Source organism: Pectinophora gossypiella, chromosome 10 (assembly GCF_024362695.1).
Source record: "Pectinophora gossypiella chromosome 10, ilPecGoss1.1, whole genome shotgun sequence".
Lineage (NCBI taxonomy): Eukaryota > Metazoa > Arthropoda > Insecta > Lepidoptera > Gelechiidae > Pectinophora > Pectinophora gossypiella.
This window is the reverse complement of record NC_065413.1, coordinates 11,625,691-11,644,458: the sequence shown is the minus strand read 5'-3', so window position 1 is coordinate 11,644,458 and position 18,768 is coordinate 11,625,691. Positions and strand designations below refer to the sequence as shown.

Sequence of the window (18,768 nt, the reverse complement as noted above, 5' to 3'; positions counted from 1 at the left end):
GAAGTGGCTAAATAAGCTTTTAGACAAAATATTTTGCCCAAGTTTTCATGCTTTATCGTATTTCGAATAAAATGTACCAACACACCGACGAAAAGGACTGAATTTGCTAATTGATTGGAAACTGCAGTCGGTATATAGGAAATGAAAACCGGAAAAATATGAATCACAACTTAATTAAGTAGAAAAGTTCTTTCTAATTAGGAAAAAGCAAAATAATATATCTTTTTATGACAATGTGTCGACGTTCAACAGAAACTTTGGCCAAATCGTTACTTTTTTTTTAAGACAAGGCTTAGGTCAGTTTTGATCATGTACTTACTTTGAAAAATAAATGACTAAAGTCAAGGTTGCATGGCCATGAGATCTTTGCCTGTCTTAGTTAAGGCGAAACAAAAATCAACAAAAACTCATAACATAAATATATTCCCAATTGGGCCAGTCAGAGGTACATCCATCGTAATGAGTACGGTCACGAGCATTAATATGTATACACTTTGGTACCTTGTCACATTAAGTTACTTATTTGACAAATTGAACTGTAAGTCGCACTAAATGTCAAATAATAATATATTAGTGCGACAGAGTCCTAGGGTGGTATTAATAAACGAATCTCAGCTGAGACTGCCTTCAAGATCATGCTCAAGTCTCTGTTTTTATATGAGAACTGTCACATTGACATGATTTTGAGGGCAGTCTCGAAGCTGAGATTAGTTTATTAATACCACCCCTAAAGTGGGTACATGATATTGCTCATGACTCTACCCGCGCTTCACGGAGCTTTCTGAGCAAACACTCATTAAGAAAATATTTCTACTTTGCACTCCACACTCAGCAGCGACATTTACAATGGAAATAATAACTCGCCACGGTATTGGCCTCATATATATACTCTAATATATAATTATATACTCGTGTTTCTAGCTATTAGCTCTCTGTCGAGAGAAAAATAGAGGCAAGTAAACACTAATACGACTTGCACGAGCTCATAATGCTCTTTGTTGTAGCTTTAAACATACTTTACCATCAGAAGCGAAACAAAGGCTCCTTTACGAAACATTTGAAAAAGATATTTCCAGCATTTCATTTCGTTTTACACGCCGTAAAGTAGCTAAAATGCTAACACGATGGCGTGACCGTAATCTAGTTTGCTGCCCAAAGGCTGTAAGCTTTTTACACAACCCTCACGAAACCTTTGTTAGTTTCGTGATGTTGTCTAAAAAGCACTGCGTTAAACTGAAATAATTTACCGAAAATAAGCACAAAATTTACTGCGCTGGGAGTCTCTGAAGGTAAATTTATTGTACGCAGCGCAATTGTGGAATTTTAAACAGTTACCCGCAGTGCAGAGTAGAAGTTTTTGAGACGTTCTCTCTCGTGGGACCGGCGGACAAACTACTCTTTCTCTGTGCTTGTCTTAAGAGGTTGCACAGACGAGCCCTCTCTGTACTAGTTAGTTTGAGCTCGTTTGTTTCAATCTGATCTGACTTCGCTGAGACTTTGGGTACATTATTATGTTGCTCTTATCACTTAAACTTAGTTAGCTACTTAGTTATTAGCTTCGCCTATCTTTTTTAACTTGAATTTATAAGTACTTATTGTTTACTATGTTAAAAGGAGAAACCTTTAAAGGAAAATATTCTATTTTGATCATTATTATCGTGTTTGAGTTGTATATTGTAGCGGACTACGTAATGGGCTGACATAATTTTTCTTGTAATTATTCATAAGAGAGAGAGTCCTGGAATAAGTGGAGGGACGCCTTTGCCAAGTTTGTCAATTGACGTTTAATTACTTATAAAATTTATTACTTTGTAAATATGGCCAAAAAGCTCCCCTAATAATATAAAAGATATACACGTACTTTTACGGAATTTTGTAATCGTTATATACGTACAGCAGAAGCAGGAATTAATCTATAGTCTGGAACGTTTCGTCTAATTTGATTGAGTTTTGTTTAAAGATATTAAAGCTAAATCCCTTGCCCTAAAGTGAAAACCAACAAACCGCGCTACCCGAGGCTGTTTCTTTCAACAAACCAGAAGTAATATTTACGCTGGTTATTAGTCGGCGTGTTTACGCAGCCCCTTATATCCGACAATAACGAATGCCGTAATATCATAGAGCCAATTGCTCTGACACCGGCCAGCAATAAACAGAATTGGGACTGCGCCTAATATTGCAAGGAACCGCAATTTGGCTTTTCGGAATGTGAGCAAACACTACACCTCTTACCAGGATTACCGCTGGGAGAATAACCGTTAATTTTATGTTAAAGCTTACCGTTGGGAAACCATAATTCCATGTGACAATGCGTGTTCGGCTGGAGCAAAATTGTTTTTCCGTTCGACTTTTCCTCTGCGTGAAATGAAGTGTTTTATGATCTTTTCTTGTAGAGGTATTCAGAAATAGTTCCTTATAAAAAGTAAGTAAATTTTTTGGTAGCAAAGAACTCACACTCGACCATTACAGACGGCGATACGGCTCATCACCTACGTTGGTCTAACAGAAAGCTCGGTGATTTGTGGGTACTTAGTTCACCTGATATACCTGTGACTACCATAATTGGGATGTAGTCGTAAGATTTTAAATAAAGAATTTACATTACAATATATTTTAAACGTTTTATTGCACATCAACACAGCTTGAAAGACAACTATTCAATATTTTATAATAGATGTTTATCTTTATTTATTTTGTAACTCTCACGAGAGAAGCTGGTATTAATTATCTGATAATAAAACATGTATGCATGTGTGTGTGTGTGTATACATAATTATTATTTGTTCAAGGTCGGATTATGTTTATGTTTGTCATTCGGGTTGTTGAACCTAAAGGCGTAGGTGTAGCGTCGTCACGTCGCATTAGGTGATTTCAAAAGCTAGGATACTGAAACTGAAATGTACATAATGCAATATTCAAAAACTTCCCACGTAAATAACAACCACATTGACACCATCACATAACAACATAATATTACATCACGCCTGTATCCCTGAAGGGATGGGCAGAGGTGTACAGTATATATATGTATATACTCTCACTATTCGTAAAATATGTTTTAGTCCCATGTAATAGGAGGCAAGCCTATTGCCATAAATCCTGGACTACGCAATATCAATTACTTATCTCTCTTTATTTAAGAGCTGCGCTATTGTCGGTGGAGTAATCCCCATTCCTCTCTTCTTCCGCCAAATCCTTCACCTCCTGAGACGACACGACCTGCACCTTCTCTTATATTTGTTTCATAAATATTCTCCGAGGTCTACCCCTTCCTCTCTTTCCTTTAATTTTTCTTCCTATGATGTTTTTTTTATAAACGAATCGTGTCGTATCAGATGGCCAATACATGTTTTATTATCAGATAACTAGCGATCCGCCCCGGCTTCGCTCGGGTGCCATGCTGAGGAAAAAATGAAATAATATTTCCTCTCCGGTTCTTTATAGTCTTTATACTCAATTACTTATATATAATAAATTAGATATGCAGTTAAAGTTACAGAACTGCAAAACTACTACAATTGAACTGCTTTAGAATTCGCTTTTATGCTGTTATAAATATTATTAATTTCACAGCTGGCGTGCAGTTCAAAAGCATTCACTATACAAGGTGGTTCAATAAAAAAAAAAAATTCTAAATTCAAAAAAAATTGATGAAATAATTTTGAAGATTCTATCATCAATCAAATGTACCTAACATGATTATTCAATCCACTAAACTGCTTCAGAATTAGTACCAACAATGCGTTCAAGCGAACATAATCAAGCGCGTAGATATACATCAGTACAACGTTGTAGGAGATATTATTAAACATAAGATACTATTATTATAAGCATCACACATGCAATCCCTGAAGAGTTAGGCAGAGGTATATGATACACCCACTCTTCGCCAGCTATGACAACACCCATGTAATAATAATAATGTATTTACTTCACGAAACATGTCTCATAATATGAGACATTATGTGTTAGTATACTTATTCTAGATGTTAGTAGCCTTATCTAATATTAAGCAGATACGGGCAGTCGAGTCGCGCACCTATCATCGAGAGGGCGGGGTTGCCGCTGCCCCGCACCCTGCGCACCAGAGACGTGCATCGCTTCCTCATAAAAAAAAAGCAGTCGACGCGAGCTTCAGCGAACATGCCCGAGGCGCTACAGAAGCGAGGCAGCCGCAATAACACCCTAAAAGAGTTGTTGAACTGGACGCGGATGGCGTTGTATGCTTTCTGAGTGAAGTTCGGGTAATGGGGCGAGCCCGTTACCATAGATATTATTAATAATATCAATAAATTATCATCTCCCTTGCATTATTCTGTTTTTAACAGGGTCCGCTTACCTAACCTGAAGATTTGACAGGTCCGGTGTTTTACAGAAGCAACTGCCTGTCTAACCTTCCAACCCGCGACGGGACACATACCTCCGAAAATGCATTTCTCGGGAATGTGTGGGCCTCACGATGTTTTCCTTCAACACTGACCACGTGCTGAAAATAAACATAAATACTACTTCTATCGTGTGGGTTGTGAGGTGATTACCAACCCCATCAACCGTGGTGTCAGGGTTACTATTGAGTCTCCAAATGCCCCTGCTCATGTAACGACTACTTATAAAATACTGTTATACAATTAAGTAATTTGGCTACCTAATATCAGTTAATCCCATGCATTCATATGTTCTAGATAATCACTAATCTTATAATAACTTTTTTACAAAGTTTCTGTTTAGGGGTTGCGCAAGGTAGAGCGGAGTGTAAAAATAAAGGCACGGCCTTTGACCAGCAGCGGGATCGAAGAGGCTAGATAAGACGCCGCAGTAATTATCGAATCTTGGGCAAACACGTGTAAAAACATAATATTATTATGAAGTTAAGTGATACAGACTTAGCCGCCGCATTCTTAATTCCCAAATATATCAATGATAAGGACCTCAGCATAAGCCACAGCAGAACTTTGGTAGCAATATTGTTATGTGTCACGGAAACTTATTATATTCATGTGGGATATAGAAATAACACGAGATATTTACTCCTTACGTATATATTAACTCACTTGACCGTCATTCGAAGCCTAAAAGTGAGAGTAGCATCCCTATCTTTCCGTTCTGCAGCGGACATGACGTCAGTTTTACTCGAATTATCAGGTTCACATTTCTCTCACCAGGTGGCGATAGTCAACATTTTGAATAACGAAAAATTGTTGCCTCATTGGCGGTTTATCTTTCGAACTGTGCGGACGAGTTCTAACCAAACTTGCTTCTATTTTCTTTATATTTCTTATCTGGTTAGAACTTAAAAAGTCAGTTATATTTTTACATTTTCAAAATTTTTAATTCTGCTAAACAAGTTTGGTAAGTGATTAATTATATTATATATAATACATATTTTGTAAACGGTGTTACCGTTCGTAATATGAGTGGTTCGGGGAGCAGTAGCTCTAGTTCGTCATCCGAATCCGAAGATAACTCGATTCATCTCCCGAGGGCGGGTAACGAGGCGCCTGCTGGCACCTCGTGCAACAGTAGGAAGCGTAAGGCTCCTGGCAAGAGCCATAAAGGCAGTAAACGCAAAAAATCGAGTAGAGAATTGCGTGAATTTGCTCAAGAATGTTTTTAACAGTTTATGACCGTTAACTCTTTTCAAAATTATCCTGAATATCAGGCGCCTGCATATGAGCAAAGGGATGACGACGAAGTCAGTCTCAACATTAGCGGTGAACTGTTTTCCGATGACGATGTACAGCCTAACAAAGCATCTTGTTCAAATATTGAATTGCCTCTGAGTACAGTGTTAAAACAACCTCCCATTTCTAAAACTTCTAGAGAACATCTTCATTTGTTAAATTCAATTCAACATTTGAACACGCCGGAGTGGGGCGACGTCAGGTATTCGGAAGTCCAAAAAAGTTACACGTCTACCCCCGGGTTTATAGAACTCGAGTGTAATGACGAAATAAAACCTTTCGATAGGTTTTCTAATTTAATTGTTGCTGAGAGAAGCTACGCGGCGATAACGCAAGCTTTACTAAAGCAGAGAGACGCCACGCAGGCTGGTCTTCAGTCGCTCATTTCATGGGCATCCGAGTCTAATGAATTATCTGCATCAACACTTAAGGACAAGGTTAACGAAATTTTTGTTGAGGGTAAATATAATAAAATCTCAACTGACCTTCTTCAGCTTTCTTGTGGCCATCGAGCTGACATAATTGAACAGAGGCGCGATAGTATTTTACGGTACGTAAAAGATAAATTTGTACGTTCAAGTTTGCGTAAAATCCCGCCTACCTGCGACTTTCTTTTTAATAAAGAGGTTATTGTCTTCTACGCTTGAAAAAGCTGGTGGTGTTGGTAAAATATTTTGGTCTAATCGCAATGCATCACATAAAAGACCAGCTGCGCAAGCTGGCCCTTTTTATCCCAAACTGCCGGCGCAAGGCGCTCAAGGACAATACGCTCGTCCTGCTTATCATAACCCACCTGCGCAAGGTGTCTATCCACTGTATTTCCCTACGCAAGGGTCTATGCCTGTTCCGATGTACTATCCTCCGCAGGGATCTAGCCAAATTTATCCAGGACAAGCAAAACGGTTTCCGCAAAACCAGAACATCAGGATGATTAGACCTGACTATAGAGCTTCGCGGCAGAAGCCTATACAACAGCATGATGGTCAAGCCCGTGGGCAACCTAAAAACATGCAACAGAATCAGAATAATTTTCGTCCTAAAAAATTCTGACTCGGACGAGTCGCACGTAGCGGGTCGTTTAGCCCACTACGTCCAAACTTGGAAGAAGCTGCGGGCCCCGGAACCCCTAATGAATATTATAAAAGGCTACAAAATCCCATTTGGACACAAGCCTCCTCTTTGCATGCCAGAAAGTATAAAACGGAGACTGATCACCCCCATTTCTCCACAAATGACGGTAGCAATTCAAGAGATGATAGACACAGGAGTTCTAGAGAGTGCGCAGCTCTCCCCAAGTTTCATTTCCCCTATATTTCTAACGCCCAAAAACGACGGGACCATGCGCCCCATTTTCAATCTTCGGAACTTGAACAACTACGTCATAGTGTCAAAGTTTCGGTTAATAAACATGCAAAAAATCCCAGACTTCTTACAACCTCACGACTGGCTCGCGAAGATCGACCTGTCAAACGCCTATTTTCATGTGCCGGTTTCCAAAACGCACAGAAGATTCTTACGGTTGATATACAACAAAAACATGTTCGAAATGACATGCCTCCCGTTTGGCTTAGCGACGGCTCCAAAGGTGTTTGCAATGCTAACAAATTGGATTGCACAAATCCTGAGAGACAAGGGAATTCGCATTGTAACTTATCTCGACGACTACTTACTCGTCAATCAAAACAAGGATTTGCTAATCCAACACGTTCAGGAAGCTGTCTTACTCCTACAAGAGCTGGGATGGCAAATAAACTTTCAAAAGTCTATATTGACCCCCCAACAAAGTTTGGAATTTCTCGGAATTCTTTGGGACCCCTGGAACGGCTTAAAGTGGCTACCTCCAAAAAAGTGCAAATCTCTGCAGAACAAAATAGTACCTATACTAAAAAGAAAAACTGCGAATTTAAAAGAAATTCAAAGTTTAATAGGCCTTCTAAACTTTGCCAGTTTTCCGGTATCACGAGGTCGTCTGAACCATCGCTTCCTTCTACAGTTTCAGAAATGTCTGACAAAATTAGATTCTTGTCACCGTTCTCTAGTCCCCCAGCCTGTACTAAAAGAGTTGAAATGGTGGTTAAAAAATCATTCTCTTCAATCCCACTTACACGCCCCACCAGTCAATCACTTCTTGACGACAGACGCGTCGGGAGTAGCCTGGGGCGCTCGCCTAGACGATATAGAAATGTCTGGTCCCTGGCTGGATCACGAGACCAATTTGCATTCGAACGTGAAGGAAATGCTCGCAGTATTTTATTCCATAAAAGATCAGTCTCGGTTCCTAATGAAGTCATCAGTGATGCTACAAAGCGACAACAAGACGGTCGTTTCTTACATCAAAAAGGAAGGCGGGTCGAAATCTTTAAACCTGATGAAGATAACGAGAGAGATCTTTGCTCTTCTCGACAAATACCAAATCCACCTGGTTGCCCATCACCTTCCCGGAAAGTTGAACAGCGAAGCAGATCGCCTGTCCCGTCATATGGCACCTCCCGAGTGGTATCTGCTTCCAGAAATAACGTGTGTAATTTTTGGAAAATGGGGAACACCTTTTATAGACCTGTTAGCGTCCAGCTCGGCACATGTTGTTCCACGTTACGTCAGCCTAGACAGGAACGACCAAAATGCATACTATCACGACGCATTCAGTCGCAAATGGAACTTCCCACTAGCGTGGGTCTTTCCGCCTCCGTTTCTAATACCCAAGGTCCTGGCACACCTGAATACAGCGAGGGGAGTGTACCTTTTAGTAGTTCCAATATGGGAGAAAGTGTTCTGGAGACCAGACATCAAGAACCGTGCCCTATCTCCGCCATTCACCATACGACGCCTTCGTCGAGTGCTGGTGGACACGTCGACCGGGCTACCACCGGCACAAGTCCACGAGATGACCCTGGAAGTATGGAGATGTGGGGGTGGTCCCCCAGCCTGACAGATTGGACACCGCAACAAAAGGAACTGCTTAAATCAGGTTGGCGCAATTCGACTATTAAAACATATCATAATGCATGGACAAAATGGTTAAAATGGTGTGTCTTAAACAAAGTAACTAATTCTTATAATCCATCTGGGTCTCATTTAGCAAGATTTTTGACAGATTTATATCAAATTGAAAAACTTTCCTACAGTACTATTTTAGTATACAAATCGGCAGTGTCCACCCTTTGTAACCCCGAAATGTCTGATCGATTAAGTTCCCATGTTCTAGTACAAAAAACTTTAAAGTCTATAGCTTCACAAAAACCAAAGGAAGCTAGCAAACCACCTATCTGGGACACGGATGTGCTTATCTCATGGCTTACACGCAATAATCCCGATACAAACAACCTTTATCAATGCTCAAAAAGAGCGGTTATCCTATTGCTACTCTGTTCTGGTCGTAGAGTCCACGACTTGACTCTGTTAGCCATTGACGACAACCATTGTTCTGTTTCAGATGACCAAATAATTATGTGGCCTATATTTGGGTCAAAGACGGATAAAAGAGATGTGCGACAGTCGGGTTGGCGTTTGACATCTAATAACAGTCAACCAGCCCTTGACCCTGTTTACTGGATAAAACGTGTAATTGCCCTATCAGAGGAGAAGCGGTCCATATGTAAGGCGAACAACTTGTTTTTAACCGTGTGTGGTCCAGCAAAGGCCGCCTCTCAGTCGGTGATAGCCAGTTGGGTGAGGAGCGTCCTGTCGGAAGCGGGTATCAAGGCTAGCGCCGGCAGCGTCCGCCCAGCCGTAGCTTCAAAGCACTGGGTACTCAACTTCCCAGTGGATGAAATCCTGATACGAGGAAACTGGCGTTCCCGGGAAGTATTCTTTAACCATTATCGTCGCGAGATTCGACCTCATCCTGTTCCTATTCAAACTAATGTGGTGTCGGCTATGTTCACAGCCATAGCAAATTGAGATCGCATCCTTTATCTAAGTTAAATAAATTATCTACATATGATTCTTACAGTGTATGATTCTTATAATTTAATTACTTAATTATTTTCAAAATGTTATTGTGCTAAGCAATTCGAAATAAACTTAAGTTTCATGGTGACTAATATAATTTTATTATTTTTGTTTCGTATCTATACATATTGTTGTTAATGTTGTTGGGTATGAAAGAAAATAAAATATACCACATCAATTTGTATCTTTTATTTACATATGTCTCCTTTACATTCTAAAGTTGTGATAAGTTACGTAAAAATATTACACTGTTTACACTGTTCATTTTCTTTCCATTCTAAAAAGACCTTTGGGGCTTGATGCAATACATTTCCGTTTTTGTCACAAAGCACTTAAACACATATACACAATCACAACGTAGTCGCATTTTTAAAATGAATATAAAAATGAGTTGTAGTTCTTGATATAATCACATGACATTCACAACGTAGTCCTTTTTAATCAGTCACATAATCACATTGGCGGTTTTAAATATCTACCCCACATTATAAATAAAAACATTCACCAGGCGATAACAAACACGTCTCACTTTTAGGCTTCGAATGACGGTCAAGTGAGTTAATATCAGCGTTTTACCTACCAATAAAACGCTTATTAACTACTTACCTCATTCGAAGCCTACCTTTATTCCTGCCTGGGAACAAGTTCGAACGCAATGAGGCAACAATTTTTCGTTATTCAAAATGTTGACTATCGCCACCTGGTGAGAGAAATGTGAACCTGATAATTCGAGTAAAACTGACGTCATGTCCGCTGCAGAACGGAAAGATAGGGATGCTACTCTCACTTTTAGGCTTCGAATGAGGTAAGTAGTTAATAAGCGTTTTATTGGTAGGTAAAACGCTGATATTAACAAAATCCTCTAACCCGACCGACATCGCACCATAGACTCCCCTTTCTTACTTTTAAAACTGCCTTACGTCCCATTCGTTAACCATTTTCCATTCATACCATAAACAATTAAATTCCCATTCATTATCCTTCCATTGTATTCCCACTTTCCTACATTCATATATGATAAAAATTACTACTATTTCTTCACAAAATACAAAATAGGCTAGTTACGAACTAGTCAAATCAACAACTTTTTACTAAACGTCAAAACATGAAATGACTATAGAATTGGGTAGTTTCCTAGATACAAAAACAAAGAAAATAGAATAGAATAGGTCAAAGATAAATTATGAAGAATACTAAATAAAGACAGGTCTAAAGGTGACAAAAAAGGTTTTATTTAACTTATTTACGAATTTTAATAAAAAAATTATAAGTGCGACATTTTGTCACGTTTTTCTATGACATCACAGTTGCTTTTCATACTTTCGTGTTTTGACGTTTAGTAAAAAGTAAATAATTTGAATAGTTGGAAACTACGAGGGGAGGTCAAAAAGTTCGCGGAATGAGGGGGAAGGGGGTCGAAATTAAACACGAAACTATTTTTCCTTTTCAATATATTCTCCCTTAACCTTAACACATTTTCCGGATCTATCAAATAATTTGTTTATTCCATCATAAAAAAAAGATTTCTCTTTGCTGTCAAAATAGGCCGAAATTGCAGACTTGACTTCTTCATCATCGCCAAATTTTCGTCCACGCAGTTCCTTTTTCATTTTTGGGAACAAATAATAATTGCTGGGGGCCAAGTCTGGACTGTAAGGCGGGTGGTTTAATTTTTCGAACCCGCATCGGTGAATGGCAGCCGTCGCAACATGGCACGTGTGGACGGGTGCGTTGTCGTGCAAAAGGAGCACACCTCTTGACAGCTTTCCTCTTCTTTTTTCCTTGATAGCCTCTTTCAATCTATCCAGTAAAGAAGCGTAGTAATGTCCCGTTATAGTCACACCACGATCTTTATAATCAATCAGCAAAATACCTTCTGTATCCCAAAAAATAGTGGCCATGATCTTTCCGGCCGATTGTGACACCTTAAACTTCTTTGGAGGAGGTGTGCCTTTTTTATGCCACTGCATCGACTCTTGCTTCGACTCAGGTTCATAGTGGTGAACCCAGGTTTCATCTCCAGTAACAATCCGGGCCATAACTTCTTCCTTATTCTCTCCACAGAGCTCTAAAAACTGGCGAGAACACTCGACACGCTCGCTTTTTTGAAGTGGCGTGAGCATTCATGGAACCCATCTTGCGCTGACCTTAGTCATCCCAAGATGTTGATGTAGGATATTTAAAATACTTGTTTCGGATACACCATTGCTGCAAGCTGCTTCTTCTTCAAGCGGGTATCTTCTAATACAAGTTTCTCTACTTTTTCGATGATTTCCGGTGTGGTGGCCTCAATGGGCCGTCCGGAGCGGGGGTCATCTTCAATCGACTCTCTTCCTTGCTTGAAAAGACTATGCCACTTGTAAACCATGGTTTTACCAGGGGCAGAGTCCGCGTAAACTGCTAACAGCTCTTGAAAAATCGTCTGAGCGGATTTTCCTTGCTTGGTGAGGAACTTAATGACGGCGCGGTGTTCAATTTTCTCCATATTCGCTGAGTTCTTCCCGATTCACTTGTTTGCTGGTCGATAGTTCAAACGTTAATGACCCGATTTGCTTCAAACTTGGTACATATACTGTTAATGAGGTGTGCAACTAGCGGCTACCTGTACGAGCAAACCAACCCCCTCCAACCCCTCCATTCCGCGAACTTTTTGACCTCCCCTCGTAGCATATTTGTATGAAAAAGCACACATGATAAAATGTTGGACTTGTTATTACGTTTTTCTTGATTAAAAATCATAAATAAATGAAATGCAAAAAAAGAAAATGTTTTTCGTTAGTTTTAGATCTGTCTTTATTTAGAAATCTCAATTTGATAATTTATCTTGAACCTAGAACACGACCCGATTGTGTAGTCATGAGCAATATCATATACCCACTTTAGAACCCTGTCGCACTATCATATTTGACATTTAGTGAGACTTACGGTTTAGTTTGTCAAAAAAGTTAATGTGACATGGTTTTAAAATGTATACATATTAGTCCTCCTGACCGTACGTCATGCATATCGACCATTGGCGAAACATTTTGACGTCACAGCTGATTTCGTCGTAAAGGTCAAAACCTGGCGATGTTATTATGAATCTACCTTTAACGAACCTAAAATAAAATACTGTGTACTTTGGGAGACAACGTAGGCGTATACTGATAGCCGCAGGGTTTTTAGGGCATTCACTTGGTAAACTTAATATTCAGATAATTGTAAAAATAAATAAAGACGCCCGGGGTCCCTGGTATCTGGAGACAGAACAAGCCCAAACGGGATCCCTCAACGCTCCCATTTTACCCGGTCAAGTAGTGAATGCCCAAGTAGTGAATGCCACCTGAGGCAAACTATAATAAGTCACATAAAAAGTAGCCATATGTGAATCTACAGCCAAAGAAAAAACATTCAAAACATTAGGGGTGTGCATCGCTATATATTTTAAAATGAATGAGTGGATGAATGAATAATCCGAACGAATCAAAGACGTATCTTGTTCGTATGCAAACCACACATCAAATGTGCTGTCAACTAACTTAATTAGGGCGGGTTATTGGCCAATGTAAAAGTTTAAGACGGTTGTTTTAGATTTGTGCCTGAAATTGACATGTGTTCCATAAATTTTATGCCTGTCGATTACCCGTCCCTTTCCTTTTCGGTGGATAAGAAAATGACAAGTATAACATAAAATAAAATTAGATGGTGTGCACTAGAATCAGCACCATTATATGACTAAAATACGTCTCAAAACAATGTTTATTGCAACCGTTTAGGCCATATAACATCGTCATCACGTTGAATACCCACTCATCGTTTGAGTGATCATCAGTAATGAACATCTAATGAGGCGGCGTTTATCTCCAAGTTTTACTTCCCCACAATGGGTCGTTTCAAAGAGAGATTCCTCTAATAAATATGGGGAGGCTGAGTGTGCACGTTATGTGACCCGGGTACTAAGACTGTAATGAAATGCTTGAGATAAGTTTGTGTTTATCTCCTTGGTTCTGAGACAATGCCTTTAGATTTACGAGTGGATGTAATATTTATGAATTCTTGATAGCCCTGTTCGGATAACGTGTAACTTCCGTTGTAATGTAACGGGTTCGACTCCTGGCTCGGACTCTGAACCACTGAGGGTGGGTGATACTATAAACCTCTGCTTACCCCTACGGGAATACAGGCGTGATGCTATGGTACACTATCAAACTCAAAACATTTTTATTTCAGACATTTGTTTATACATCCATAGCTATTTATCATCATCAATTTAAGAGCCACGCTCTTGTCGGTGCATCATTTTCCACGCTACTTTTTTAGGGAAAAATAGGGCAGTGGTTTCCCTCTTTCCTTCCGTCCCGCAGTACTCTTGTCTGACGCAAGTGGGATGGCGCCCAGAGTAGTCTATTACAAACCCATACTAGGACTCCTGTCCTCCGCCTCTGAATAGTACTGACAGTTACTGCTGCCCTCTGTCACGTTACAGGTTACAGTCCTTGTGACTTGCCTCTTCCGTCAAGTAAGTCAAGTAGGGATTAGTATGACAGGAAACTATATTGTATAAACATAAAATAACATGACTATAATGTTGTAATTTTGAAACCTTAAAACAAGGAATCAAGGAATCATTTTATTTTTTAAACAACTAGGTGATTTCAGCATGTAATTCCGTCCAAACCAGGTACAGTCCAACAAAGTTTTTTTTGTTTCTCTTGGCGTGGTGGACGATTCCCTCAATCAGCGCTTATCGCTATCGACCCACTAGGATCGATTAATTCTTTCAAATATTTTTCCTCTCAGTCGACAACCTGAGCCGAGGTTCGCACCCTCAGGCCTGTTGTCTTAAACGTTGTACCGGGTGAGAGCCATCAGCGCTCCCCATTTGTCGGGCCAAGTAGTTAATGCCATCTGCGGCAAATCTACAATTAGTGAATCGCGAGCCCAATGCTCATCCATATAACTAAGGAGGCCGTTCTTATTTAAGACATCACAAATATAAAAATACAAAAAATACGCACGTTCCCTGTCCTTAGTCATTGAGGTTTAAAATTCCAGAATAAAACCTTATTAGTTAAGGAGTGAAATTTTCTGCCGTCTGCTGTATTTCCAACTGCATACCTATAACCCGGATGCTTTCAAGGCCAGAGTGAACAGGCACCTTCTGGGCGTAGAATAAGGAATATACACACAAAACAAACACAATACATATATATATATATATATATATATGGTTTTGTGTGTTTATATATATATATATATATATATTAATGTTGTTGATTTGTGTTTGTTTTTGTTGTTGTTGTATTTTTGTGTGTATTTATGTTTTGTGCATTTGTGTGCAATGAAGTGATTTTATTATTATTATTAATAATACTACGTATATAACGACAACTCTCCGCTCCCCACCAGCGTCTGAGCTAAGTTTACCTCACCCCCCACATAGTTTAGACTTGAATCGTATGGCAGCAGACGTCACACACACAAATGCACGTGTACTATAACGTAAACGTGTGGTGTCTGTGTAAAACGAGGATGTTTGTATGAATTGTTTTAAGTTTACGCTGTTATTATCATAGTTAAAACACATAATAACGGGTTCGGGTTCATGGCACTTGCAACAGTGTCGAAATATCGGGAGTCTCATATCCCTGCTTTAAACGCGGTAAGAACCCGTTATACTCGTATGTGTTTGTATGAAGTGTCCGGGGTGTGTTCTGGGCGAGCTCCATCTTAGGCCTCGTAAATGCCATCGGGCTAATCTGGGGCCAAGATCAAACCCATCAAAGGTAAAAAAAAAGCAAACAATTTCCAATCAGTTGGAAACAATGATGTAATTGAATAACCATTAACAGGATGATCGGATCGTAGTGATCACGACGACAATCGACCAACAAGGGTTTAAAATTCATTCCGACAGTTTGCACAATTAAAAACGTAATCAGTGTCCAATCAAATTGTACATCTGAAGCTTCTGAAGTAGACAGATTCTGAGGGACTTTCCAGCTTACGTTTTTTAAAAATCACATTGTTGACGTTGTTCGGTTTAGGAAGTTGCATTGTTATAAACCATAGCCCTTTTTTGTTATTGTGTCCGTCAGACAGACAAAGGGAACATAGCCCATACAGCCAGTAAACCATAGCCTAAAAATAAAAATAATAAAAAGTTTGTAGCAGCCAGACCTTCACTTAGAAAACGTATACAAAAAACGTATATGGACTTACTACGTTTACCGCTAAACGTAGTAAGTCCATATACGTTTTTTGTCACCTTTAGATCTTTATTTAGTAATCAGTATTTCATAATTTATCATTGACCTAGGAAACTATTCAATTGTGCCGCGCGGATGGAAAGCGTATGAGCGAAGTAACGCTGCAGAAACGCGACTAATTTGAAGGATAGGTTTACCTTAATAAACTTTTTTTATTATTAAGGATAAATACTGGTTTTCCCTTCGCGGGTGGGAATATCAGACAGGCAGTCGCTTCTGTAAAAAACCGGACCTGTCAAATCTTCAGGTTAAGTAAGCGGACCCTGTATAAAACGGGATAATGCTAGGGAGATGATGATGAAGGATAAAGTAAACGTATATAGGTATTAATTTTATAATGTGTATTATAAAGAACTAACGTACTATAGTTTCATCTTTATTCATTGATATGGTTGCGGGTTAGGTTAATCCTCTGTTTATTTAGATGGCTTTATAGAATAATATAATACTTGGTAATTCATACCTCGTGGTTCGATCGAAGATATTATTGGGGATGCAATCGGAGACGACGTCTGTTTATCACGTGTCAAACGCTTCTCCTTGGTTCGTAGAGAGTATCTGGTAAACAATTAAACGAGGACTTCTACCTTGATCTTTCCCTATTGACGTCATCGGATGTTACATAGTTACTTACCTACCTATATTTAAATCTATTTACTTCTTCAGAGATAATAAAAATCAATGAATAATCTAGAGATGGAAAGTATACCTAATACTAAAATGATGGTTCGGGCGAAGGGTTTATCACCTGTCACCATACCGTACTCGTTGTGTTTTCTATATCTCCACACCCCGGACACTTCAGGTCGTGGTTGTCGTCACGTCGCGAGCGCAGCCCGCGACGGGGGGACACCTTCGGGGCATTGCCCCCCTGGTGTGGGTGAGCTCGCCGCCCGCGAATACGGGCGGGGCACGGGGGCGGGCTACGGCGGGCGAGGTTCGCCCCTCCGTAAGCCCTGTCGAGTCCGGTGGTGCCGCCGGCGAGTCAGCGCACTGGGTGAGACCCTGTTGAGGGAGGCCCGGTGAGCGACTCCAGCCTGGCGGCACAAGTCGTGGTCGAGGTGTGGGCCGGCGAGCCGGACACTTCATACAAAACACCTCGTTTTATATAGACACTACATTGACGCTATCGTACACGCGCATCTGTGTGTGTGACATCTGACGCCCATACGATTGAAGACTTAAGTAAGATCGAGGGGGGGGTCAACCTAGCTCAGCTGCAGGTGGGAGCGGAGAGTTGCCGTTCTATATGTAATTTTATTCCCTTTTCTATGACATTACCTTGTCATTCACGCTAAAACCACTACACTGGTTTGGACTAAAATTGACGCTGTACCAAATACTGAGGAGAATATTTAAATTCAGCTCATGATTCTGAGTTATTATCAAGTGGAGTTTTTCATTGCAACAGTACGGATGGAAAAAAATGAGAAAAAAAAACGTAAACAATTTTATATTTCGATAGAAAAATCCACTTAATATTAATTCGGAATCATTCAATGAGCTGAATAATGTTCAATATTCGGTAGAGTGTCCCTAACATCCTGTATATGTAGATAGGTCAACACGTAGACAAAGTACTCAAAGAATTCTACGCAACGTTGTCGCGGGCAAGTGCTAATAGATAAATGTATGTAGGAAAGTGAGTAGAACGGAACGTATGGAAGGACAATAAATGGAGATTTGGTTGTTTATGGTACGAATTTAGAATGGTTAATGAATGGGGTACAAGGTTTTTTTTTGTTTTAAATATAAAACTTGTTGCATATTATTACTCGTTGAAGTGTAAAGGTGCATTTGTTTTTTGTAATAAAGGAGAAAATGAAAGGAGTAAAAATAAATAACATATCCCTTTTAATTCTATATCCCATATCACCCCCTAGCACTATTTCGATTTTTCGCGGGGTCTGCTTACTTAACCTGATGATTTGACTCGTCCGAGTTGTTACAGAAGCGTCTGCCTCTCTGACCTTCCGACCCGCAAAGGGAAAACCAGCCCAATAGAGGTTAGGTCACATACCTCCGAAAATGCATTTCTCGGAAATGTGGGTTTCCTCACGGTGTTTTCCTTCAGCAATATCATTTATGATCCAAACATTAATTCGAAAACGTTTAGGCCTGTGCTGGTTCCCTCATTCAGCGCTTATCGCTATCGACCCACTAGGGTCGATTAATTCTTTCAAATATTTTTCCTTTCAGACGACGCTCTGAGCCGAGGTTCGCGCCCAACTGGGCACCCTCAGGCCTGTTGTACCGTGTGATAGCCTTCAGCGCTCCCCATTTGTCCGGCCAAGTAGTTAATGCCATCTGCGGCAAATCTACAATAAGTCACGACAAAAAAAGCCTGTGCTGGATTCGAACCAGCGATCTTAAAGTGAGAGGTAAGCCAACTGGGCTACCACGGCTCCAATTCTATATCCCACATGTGTAGGCAAAACACAAGAATCTTGCATCCTACTAAAATATATCCATTTGTCCTTGCAAATAAACATCCCGGGTCGTTCGTTCCGTAAAACTATTTACAATCCCCGTTCGTACTATCGACACAAACCAACAACACAGAACAGAATGGATGCTATTTCACCTGTACCGACCAACTTTACTGCCGCCGTCAAACCACCGTCTTTTATTTTTATCGCTTACCGAATACAAACCACGCGCTCGATACCCAAGACGTTATTTTACATTTATATTTCTTGTAAGAGACGATAGTCAAACGATAAACAAGATGTAGCTAAGAAAAATGTCTAAAAAGGCGGTCAGATGCAACTGTCTAGTACCTAGTAAGGTTTGATTACGTCGGAACTTGCATTTACAATTACAAATGTTCCTAAAACTTCTTCTTCTATCGTGTGGGTTGTGAGGTGGAGTACCAACCTCATCAACAA

At 39.9% G+C, this 18,768-nt stretch overlaps 1 protein-coding gene across 1 annotated transcript in view; it reads right to left on the bottom strand.

Annotated features, from left to right (window-relative positions):
• The window catches only part of LOC126370413 (uncharacterized), a 36,067-nt gene extending 19,670 nt beyond the window's left edge, over positions 1-16,397 (bottom strand). The window contains exon 1 of the mRNA XM_050015251.1: positions 16,344-16,397. The gene's annotated coding sequence lies outside the window, so the exon portion shown is untranslated. The remainder of the gene's footprint in view (positions 1-16,343) is intronic.
• Between the last annotated feature and the right edge of the window lie 2,371 nt (positions 16,398-18,768).